The sequence below is a fragment of the Cnephaeus nilssonii genome (assembly GCF_951640355.1).
Source record: "Cnephaeus nilssonii genome assembly, chromosome: 22".
NCBI classification, from domain to species: Eukaryota; Metazoa; Chordata; class Mammalia; order Chiroptera; family Vespertilionidae; genus Cnephaeus; species Cnephaeus nilssonii.
In genome coordinates, this window is record NC_137093.1 from 9,330,717 (window position 1) to 9,341,201 (window position 10,485).

Genomic DNA, 10,485 nt, shown 5'->3' on the forward strand with positions numbered 1-10,485 from the left:
CTACCATGTTCCAGCGCTTTGAGGGTCCACTTCCTTTGCTGGGGATGGGGCTCCCCTGGCCACGTCTCACGGAGGGAGCCCCGGGCCTGGTGAGGGAGGTACAGAGGACCAGCTGGAGACCAGCTTGGACGAGACCCGTGATCTGGATTTGGAGGCTGCGGGTGGGGGAGCAGCGGACGTGGTTTAGGCAGTTACTGTGGGTCAGACACAGTGCTACGTCATTCACACAGCTGCACAACTAGGAGAAGGACTTGTCAACAACTGGCAGCACCAACTCCTGGCTATGGAGCCATCAGAACTCTCACAAAGTAGTTCAGGGTCGGATTTGACCCGTGACCAGCACTGCAGAGGTGGTATTAGGGGAAAGTACTCAGTAAAATTACAAACACCCATGGGTATGCCCTAGCCAGCTTGGCTCAGTGGATAGAGCGTCGGCCTGCAGACTGAAGGGTTGCGGGTTCGATTCTGGTCAAGGGCATAAGACTGGGTTGGGGCTCGACCCCCAGTAGGGGGCGTGCAGGAGGCAGTCGATCAATGATTCTCATCATTGATGTTTCTACCTCTGTCTCCCTCTCCCTTTCTCTCTGAAATCAATAAAAACATATTTTTAAAAAATACCCATGGGTCTCCCACCCGGAAATAACAAGCACTAGCATCTTGTCATCTTTGCTTCTGATCATTTTATTTTTCTGTTTTTAAATATATTTTTTCATGTAAAGAAATCCTTTTTTTTTTTTTTAAGAAATGTATTTTTTAGCCCTAGCTGGTTTGGCTCAGTGGATAGAGCCTCGGCCTGCAGACTGAAGGGTTCCAGGTTCGATTCTGGTCAAGGGCACATGCCTGGGTTGCAGGTTCAATCCCCCCAGTAGGGGATGTGCAGGAGGCAGCCAATCAATGATTCTCTCTCATCATTGATGTTTCTCTCTCTTTCTCCCTCTCTCTTCCTCTCTGAAATAAATAAAAATACATTTTTCAAAACACACAAACTCACACATCCTTCTCACTTTAAAATTGTGGAAGTGATTCTTAGTTTTTTAAAAAAAGAAATGTATTTTCGTAATGCAGGTAACACTATTTAAAAAACTATAATTACTTATAATGCCTGTGTTGCTTAAAACAACTGCCAAGCATTTTATTGGAGCATATTTTTAAAAATGGAACTAAAATAATGTTATCTTTGAGCAGTTTGCAGTAAACTGCAGACTATCCACATACATTGATGTGAAGGGACAAGGTACATGATCTAGTTTTTTCCTGATTTAAAAAAATATTGAGATATAATTGAATAAAGTAAAATTCATTTTTTCCACATACGGTTCTGTGAATTTTGGCAAATACATAAAGGCATGTAACCACCACCACAGTCAAGTTACAAAACGTTTGCCCCAAAAGTTCTCATGTCCCTTTGTACTCAACACTTGTCCCCACCCACCCAGCCCTTGGCAGCCACCGACCTGTTCTCCAGCCCTATAATTCCGCCTTTTCCAGAGAGGCATCAATAGAATCCATACCTTGCAGCCTTTTGAGTTTGGCTTCTTTCACTTAGCGGTATTCATTCTTGATCCATTCATGTTGGTGTGTGTATCAGCAAGACACATCCTTTTTCACTGCTCAGTAGTATTTCACGGTATGGTTTATCTGTTCACCTTCCAGTTGGGTTAGTTCTAGTTCTCGGCAATTATGGTATAAAGAAAGTATTTCTATGCACTTTTTTGTGTGTGAACATAAGCCTTCGTTGGGTCATGTGATAAATGTTCGTTCAACTGTATAAAACTCTGTAAACTGATTTGTAGTGTGCCTTACTGTTTTGATATCCACAGTAGCAATGCATGAGAGGTCTGATGGCTCCATAGCTTCCCCAGGAGTTGGTATTGCCAGTTTTTAAAAAAATATATATTTTTTATTGATTTCAGAGAGGGACAGGGATAAACATATCAACGGTGAGAGAGAATCATTAATTGGCTGCCTCCTGCACACCCCACACTGGGGATCGAGCCCGCAACTTGGGCATGTGCCCTGACCGGGAATCAAACCGTGACCTCCTGGTTCATAGGTCGACACTGAACCACTGAGCCATGCTGGCTGGGCTGCCAGTTGTTCGTAAAACGTCATTCTGATAGGTGTGTAGCTATCTATGGATTCTGAGGTCGTTGTAGATTCATCTGGAGTTTAAAAAATAATACAAAGAGGTGCCATATCCCTACACCCAGTATCCCCCGTGGTGACTTCTCACACAATGATACACTATCACAACCAGGAAATTGGCATTGAGAATCCATTGACCTTACTCAGATTTCATTTGCACGACTGTGTATTCGGTTCTATGCAGTTTTATCTCATGTGGACGCTGGCGAGCGCCACGGCCAAGATACAAAACATTCATCTCAAAGGCCCCTCCCGCCTGCCTCCCTAACCCCTGGCATCCGTTCATCTGTTCTCTGTGGTTTGGTCACATCAGGGAGGTTATATAATTGGAACCATATAGCACGTGACCTCTTGAGAGTGGCTTTTAAAAATATTTACTTTTATTTTCAGAGAGGGAGAGAGAGATAGAAACATCCATGATGAGAGAGAATCATTGATTGGCTGCCTCCTGCATGCCCCCCTACTGGGAATTGAACCCACAACCTGTGCATGAGAACAGAATCAAACCTGGGACCTTTAGTCCGCAGGCTGATGGTATATCCGCTGAGCCAAACCATCTAGGGGGAGAGTGGCTTTTTCCACTCAGCTGCATCGCCTTGAGAGCCATCCTCATTGCTACACATACCCATGTTTGATCTTTTTGAATACTAAGTAGCATTCCATAGCAGGAAGGGGCAGTGTTTGTTTAATCTTTCAGGTTGAAGGACCTTTGGGCTGTTTCCAGTTTGGGGCTATGATGAATAAAGCGACTCTGAAGAGTCAGGTCCTAAATTTTGTATGAACAAAAGGTATCACTTCTCTGGCATAGCAGATGCCCAAGAGCATACCCGCTGGGTCCTCTGGGAAATGCATGTTTACTTTTTGTTTTTGTTTTGATATATATATATATATTTACAGAGAGGAAGGGAGAGGGATAGAGAGTTAGAAACATCGATCAGCTGCCTCCTGCACACCTCCTACTGGGGATGTGCCCGCAACCAAGGTACATGCCCTTGACCGGAATCGAACCTGGGACCTTTTAGTCTGCAGGCCGTCGCTCTATCCACTGAGCCAAACTGGTAGGGCTGTTTTGTTTTGTTTTTAAAGAAACTGCATATTCCTTTCCAGAGAGGCGGTGCCATTTTATATCCCAACCAGCCATGTGTGAGTGATCTAGTTTTTCTACATCCTCACCGTTACCACCACCCCCCCCCCCCCGCTTTTTTAGACATTCTGATAGGTGTGTTGTGGTATTTCATTTTTCTAATGGCCAATGACAATGAACACCGTCTCAGGTGCTTATTTGCCGTCTGTATATCCTCCTCAGCCTAGTACCTGTCCATGCCTGTCACCTGTGTTCTAAGTGGGTTGTTCTCTTTCCCGCTATTGAGTGCCGCGACGTCTCCCTGCACGTTAGATCTGTCTCTGTGCTCCAGGTGCATGCTAGATCTATGTCTCTGTGCTCCAGGTGCACGCTAGATCTATGTCTCTGTGCTCCAGGTGCACGCTAGATCTATGTCTCTGTGCTCCAGGTGCACGCTAGATCTATGTCTCTGTGCTCCATGTGCACGCTAGATCTATGTCTCTGTGCTCCAGGTGCACGCTAGATCTATGTCTCTGTGCTCCAGGTACACGCTAGATCTATGTCTCTGTGCTCCAGGTGCACGCTAGATCTGTCTCTGTGCTCCAGGTGAGCCTCTGTCCGATTTGTATTCCCCCCGAGGCTGGACCCTCTCTTTTCAGCCTCTCCCACAATCTTTCACAAAGCTACGTTTTACATTTTGATGAGGTGCGATTTGCCACCGTGTCCTTTATGGATCGTGCTTTTGGTCTCAAATCCAAGATGGGATTTGAACTCAGGCCGTCTGGGTGTAGAGTCACCTTCTGAACTACAACACTGCAGATATAGGTGAGCCCTTCTTGGGTCTTTCCTTCCTCAGGCCCATTTCATCCCCCCCATCCCCCCCCCCAAGATGCCATCATCTCAAAGCCAGTATGCATCCTTCCTTTCTCAATGTCTATTGTTTTAGAGGTGAATGTTTGCCAATGTTTATTGAGCACCTACTATGTACCAGATACTCTGTGAGGATGCAGTAGCGGATAAGACCCACCTTCATGGGGCTTGCAGGCTAATGGGGTGGCCAAGTGAATCAAATAGTGTTGCAAATGTGTCATCACACTCTGATAGGGTGAGGGGAGGTCTAGAGTACAGGGAGGGGGCAGGGAGGCCTCCTGAGGAAGTGACACGTCAACCCAGACCTGAAGGAGGAGGAGGGGTGACTAGAGGAGAGGGGCAGTATTCCAAGTAGAGAAAACAGCATGTGCAAAGGCCCTGAGGCAGGAAGATGGGACCCTCTTAGAAGAACGTCTGTGGGTTGGTGTGCAGAATTCAAGCATGATGGGGTAGGTCAGGCCTGGATAGGGCCCAGGCGTGGCCACACCTGTGCTACAAGTGACCGATGAGGGAGTCAGGTGACTCCTCCAAGGATATGAAGCTGAGAAGCAATGGACTCTGGCTTTTGTTCCTATAGAGATCACCCCTCCCCCATCCCTGCTCAGGAACTGTTCACAGCACAGAAGAAAGAAGAGACGGTCCTGGGGCCAGCCACTCCACCCCCGGCCTCAGCATTCCTCTCTGTTAAATGGGGTGCCACTCCCAAGTCCTGTTGGTGTTCCCCTGCCACACTGAGGAGGCCGAGGTCCCAGCCTCCCACCTGTCTCTGTCCGCATGTCCTGGGGAATGGGCTGGGTGGGGCCGCTGAACGACAGGAGGACACAACTCCGTGGGCCTTGCCCTTGGCCACAAACCCACAAGCTCTGGAAATATCCACTCTCCCCACCCCCGCCCCCACGTCTCAGGCTTCGCTGGCTTCCCCCTTCCTGCTTCTCCATTCCAAGGCAGGGGTGCGTGTGTGTGCAGAGGCGGGTGGGGAACTTGGGGACTCGGGCTGAGGAAGGAGGAAGCAGGGCGGGGACGGAGAGACACCTTGTTCAGGCGGCCGCGGGAGGAGGGGCTTTGCCGCCTGCTTCCTGGCGGCCCGCCGGCGGGAGGGGGTTTGGAAATCCTGCCCACTCCTCCCACCGCCGCCTCCTGTCCCACGTGGCTCCCTGCCCAGCTTCGTGCCCAGCGATCACAAATGGGGCTTTGTGTTCCCAGGACAAAGAACACACTTCTTACCCCGACCTGGGCCCGGGCCTGTCTGCCTTGCTCCCATCTTGGCCACTTCCCAGGAGGGGAAACTGAGGCCTCGAGAGGAACAGGTCCGTGGAGTCAGGGCGGGAGTCTGCCTCCTGGTTTGGGGGTGAAGATGGAGAGGGGCGGTGGCAGGTTGGCAACGATGGAGCTGCCATCCTAGGCACCGTGGGGAGAAGGGAAGGAAGTAAAAACAACACGACTCCTGTCACATTCCGGATTCCAGCCCTGGAGGGGAACCGGGTCCTCTTTAGCCGCAGAGTGTGTGCTGAATCTTCCTGTGCGCCAGGCGGTGTGGGAGGCGCGGCATGAATCAGACATTGTCCCTGACATTTAGGAGATAAGACGAGCGTGTAAATCACCACGAAAACAAGGGGACGGGAGACCAAGGTCACAGAGCGGGGCTGCCAGTGGGCAGGGGGTGGGGGCGACCGTCGCTGCCTTCCCAGCCGCCAGCCTGGGCTTCCCGGAGGCTGGGAGCCCAGCTACAAGGCAAGAGCCGTGCGCCTTCAGAAACCAGAGGGAGCCACAGCCACGTTTTGACTGTAAAAGAAAGCACACGCCATGGAGTCCGAGCGCCCTCCACTCCCCAGGGCCTGCCCCGCATCCCCGCACCACTTCCTGCTTCCTGCTGAGAGTGCGCCTTCTGCGTTACTCTGTCTGCTTCCTCCGCAGAGCCGGGCTGTCCTCTGCCTCACTGAGCCCCGCTGCCTACAACAGAGTAGGTGCTCAAAACACACTTGGTGCCCTAGCTGGCTTAGCTCAGTGGATAGAGCGTCCGTCTGCAGACTGAAGGGTCCCAGGTCCCTAGCTGGCTTAGCTCAGTGGATAGAGCGTCCGTCTGCGGACTGAAGGGTCCCAGGTCCCTAGCTGGCTTAGCTCAGTGGATAGAGCGTCCGTCTGCGGACTGAAGGGTCCCAGGTTCGATTCCTGGTCAGGGCACAAGCCTGGGTTGCAGGCTCGATCCCCAGTGTGGGGCGTGCAGGACGCAGCCGATCAATGATTCTCTCTCATCATTGATGTTTCTATCTCTCTCTCCCTCTCCCTTCCTCTCTGAAATCAATAAAGAAATATATTTTAAAAAAGCATATTTGGTGAGTAAGAAAGAATATTTTATATATAAATATACGCCATGCATCAGGATCAGGGCGTGCCGATGGCTGTATGTACTGTGCTTTCCCCACTACTTACGTGGCATTTGTACTTCTTTTTCTTTCTTGCATTTCCCCTGTCATTAGTCTTTAAGAACATCCTTTTGACAGCTGTATAGTATTCCATCACCTTGCTATTGCATCATTTTTACTTTCTTTCATGCCACCCTTCTTGGTCTTTATTCAGTTGTGTCTGCAGGACTTAAACAAGGAAATAGGAGGAAAAGGAATGGGAAGGCTTTTCTGAGAGAAGGAACTCTCCGGGAGAAGGCAGTGTGGGTGCGGTGTGGGGAGCTGAGGGAAATCTTTTTTTTTTTTAATATATATATTTATTTATTTATTTTTTTTTAAAAAAAATATATTTTATTGATTTTTTACAGAGAGGAAGAGAGAGGGACAGAGAGTCAGAAACACCGATGAGAGAGAAACATCTATCAGCTGCCTCCTGCACACCCCCCACCGGAGATGTGCCCGCAACCAAGGCACATGCCCCCGACCGGAATGGAACCCGGGACCCTTGAGTCTGCAGGCCGACGCTCTATCCACTGAGCCAAACCGGCCCCGGCTTAATATATTTTTATTGAGTTCAGATAGGAAAGGAGAGGGAGAGAGAGAGAAACATCAATGATGAGAGAGAATCATTGGTCGGCTGCTTCCTGCACGCCCCCTACTGGGGATCAAGCCTGCAATCCAGGCATGTGCCCTGACCGGGAATCGAACCCGGGACTCTTCAGTCCCCAGGCTGACGCTCTATCCACTGAGCCACACTGGCTAGGGCTGAGGGAAATCTTAAGGGTGTTGAATTCAGAAGTGGTGTCTAGTGGGCCATGTGGCCAGGAAATCTTGTGCCCAGTGGCGTGTTGTTAAACTAACTCTCCAAATATATATATGGCATTTGCCAATGTCCATGGTGTAAATTCTCCCACCGTGGTTGATTGTTAGTTCCCAAGACAGCATTGCTGAACATGGAGTTGCGAGGCAGGGGACAGCCAGCCCTCACAGGCCCACAGGAGCAGCTCAGCGCAGCCCTGCCTGGTCCCTGCTCTGGGATGAGAAGCCCTCTCTACTCCATGTCTGTGAGTTCTCGGGTCCCAGGCCCAGCATCTTAGACGAAGGGGAGGGCTCAGTCCTGGGCAGTGGGCCCATCAGGGCGGCAGGAACCCTATCTTGGGATCTGTCTATCAGATTTCTCAGCTGGATACAAACTCACAGATTCCCCCAGCTCAGCAATCCGGAGCCGCCCCAGCCACTGGAGTGTGGCTGCTCCATCCACTCCTGGAATTCGGGGCTGGGCCTGGCGTTCTGCCCAGCCTCAGAGCTCAGCCACCAAGGGGGCTCCGTGTCAGGCACAGCAGTGGGTTCAGGACATCACACAATGGCCATGACGATTACTGAGCACTTGCTGTATGCCAGGCTCTGTTAAACGTCTGATATTTACTCCATCGCATCCTCACACCCAGCCTATGAGGTGGGTGTATTATCCCCCTTTTACAGATGAGGGAACTGAGGCACGGAGAGGATAACTCACTTGCCTAAGAACATCCAGCTCTAAAGTGTAGGTGCCAGGATTCAGTCCTAGGCTGGCTGGGTGCTAAACCCTCTGCTCTTAAACCCCGAGCTGAGCATTGCCTCCTGAGTAAGGTTTCATGTAGCACCTGCTGTGTGCACTGCCTGGTGCTGGACTGTGTGTGGAGTTGGCAGTGACCATGGCTTTGTCTTTACGGATCTTAGCAGAAGAGGAATGGGAGGAGGTTAACCCTTTATTGGGCAACTACTGTGTGCCAGGAAGGAAGCCAGGTGCCTTACACCACCGTCTTAATTACTTCTCAACAACAGTCCCCTGAGAAAGGTGAGACCCCCTCCCACGTGGCAGCCGGGCCCGGGCGCTCAGGAGCCTGGCCTCCGCTCTCCTAGCTGGGCGGCCTCCAGCAGGTCACATGCCCGCGCGGGCCACCTTCCCCCCTTGGGTCCCTCAGCAGAGGCTGTTCCAGGAGACCTGAAACCCTCCGCCAGTTCGGGGTCAAAGCTTCTCACGATAACAGGAAGTGGCCAGGCCATTTGGAAACGTTGGGGACTCTGGCCACAGTCCCAGGGGAACGGCAGGGTCAGACGCCAGATACTGGGCAGTGACAGAGCTGACTCCCTAGAGACCTGGCTGGCGCAGTCCATGACCTTTGTAACCCCCGGGGGGCGGGGGTGGGGGTGGGGAGGGGTGCCTAGGAACGTGACTTCCTGCTCAGCTCCGGAAGGCAGGCGGACATGGCTGCTGGCAGCGTGGCTGGCTTCCCAGGTGGCCCCAGAACTAGGCCCCCAGGTTCCATCGGGGTCGCCAGGGGCTGGGTAGCATCCCTGGGTCTCTGCAAGATCTCAAAAGACAAAGGTTCAGCCAGAAGCCGGTACAGTTTTCCACTGGTGAGGATCTGGGGTGACTGGGAATGATTAGGGGGGTGCTTTACCTACTCCCTTGGAGCTACCACTGTTCTGAATTCAACCCTGGATCATCCCTCACCCCCATCTGAAGGATGTGGCAATACTTCTAAGGCTTGGGGGGCCAGTCCTGCTAGACCCATTTCCCAGATGGGGTAACTGAGGCCCAGACTTTGGAAGTTGGAAGACTCACCAGTCAGTGGCCAACTGGGGAGAAAATTCCAGGGATCTGAACCCCTAATGAGAGTGGCTGGGTGGGAGTCGAGGAGGGAGACTGGGAGGCAGATCACTGGCTGGGCAGCCCTCCCAGTCCCGCCGGTCTGGGTGTGCCCACACTCATTCAGCAGGGGACTTCCCACTGGTGCCCAGCCCTGGGCTGACCCGAGTGACTCAGGCTGGGCACCAGCCCTTCTAAGAGCTCTTAAGCAGGTAAACAATGAAACTCACGGGGAGAAATAGTGTGTGTAAGTACCTGCCCTGGGACAGGCCCTTCCCGTCATATTATCTCATTTAAAACTTGAGTAAATGTACAAACCCGGAGCTGCAGGAGCAGAGAAAAAGGGAAGAAAAAAAATCTCTGCTTGTTGAAGAAATCCTGGAAGACGCCCCGGGAGAGGTGCCATTCGAGCTATGCCTTGAAGAACAATCATAATAACATCAAACACTTTTTTAGGCTTCCCAAGCTCCTGCCGCTGCTCTGAGACCTGTACCTGCTTGATCTCACCGAATTCTCCCCAAACCCTGTGAGCGAGCTACCGTGCTCCCTCGGAACAGACGAGAAAACCAAACCAAGGCACAGACAGGTTCACGTGCCCAACACCGCACAGCGACCAAGAGGCCGGCGTCAGGATTCCTATCCAGAAAGGCAAACCAGCTGCTGACTGACCCCTGCCTGCAGTCCTCTCATCCCTCTGAGCCTCCGTTCCTTTACCCATCAAATGGGGGTAACAGGACCGTCCTCTGTAGCCCAGAGAGCTCTCGTGAAGACGAAGATGGGACAAACCCGCCGTGGCGTGGCTTAGAGCAGCGCCTGGCACACGGTTAGGTGTTCAAACATTGTAAACGACTTTTATCATCGCTGCAGCGGCTGGGCCCCGCCCCCCGGCCGCGGCGCCCTCCCCCGCAGCGCCAGCCCGTGACGTGGGCGCGGCGGCTCGCACAGTCTGGGTTTAACGAAGAGATAGAAGGGGGTCAAAGCTTCTCACAATAACAGGGAGACGTGTTATTGTGAGAGCTCCCTTGAATCTAACGGACCCCCCGGGAATGTGCGACTCTCTCTTGCCACACCTCCCGGAGAGGCGGATACTGCTCCGGACAGGGCGGGGCGGGGCGCGGGGGGGGGGCAGTTTGGACCGGGAGGCGGCGCCGGGATGGTAGGAGGGGAGGGCCGAGGAGACGTGAAGGTGTGGAAGGGAGGACAGGCAGGGGACACACTACGTTTTCCGAGCCCGATGCCAACTCACCAGGAACCACTGGCCACGCCCATCATGGCCGTAGGCCACGCCCCACCTGGCAGTCCCAGCCTCGGTGCGCCCTGGTCTCCGCGGCCGGTGCGCTCTGGTGCGCTTGGCTGGGGTGCCGGCAGAGAGC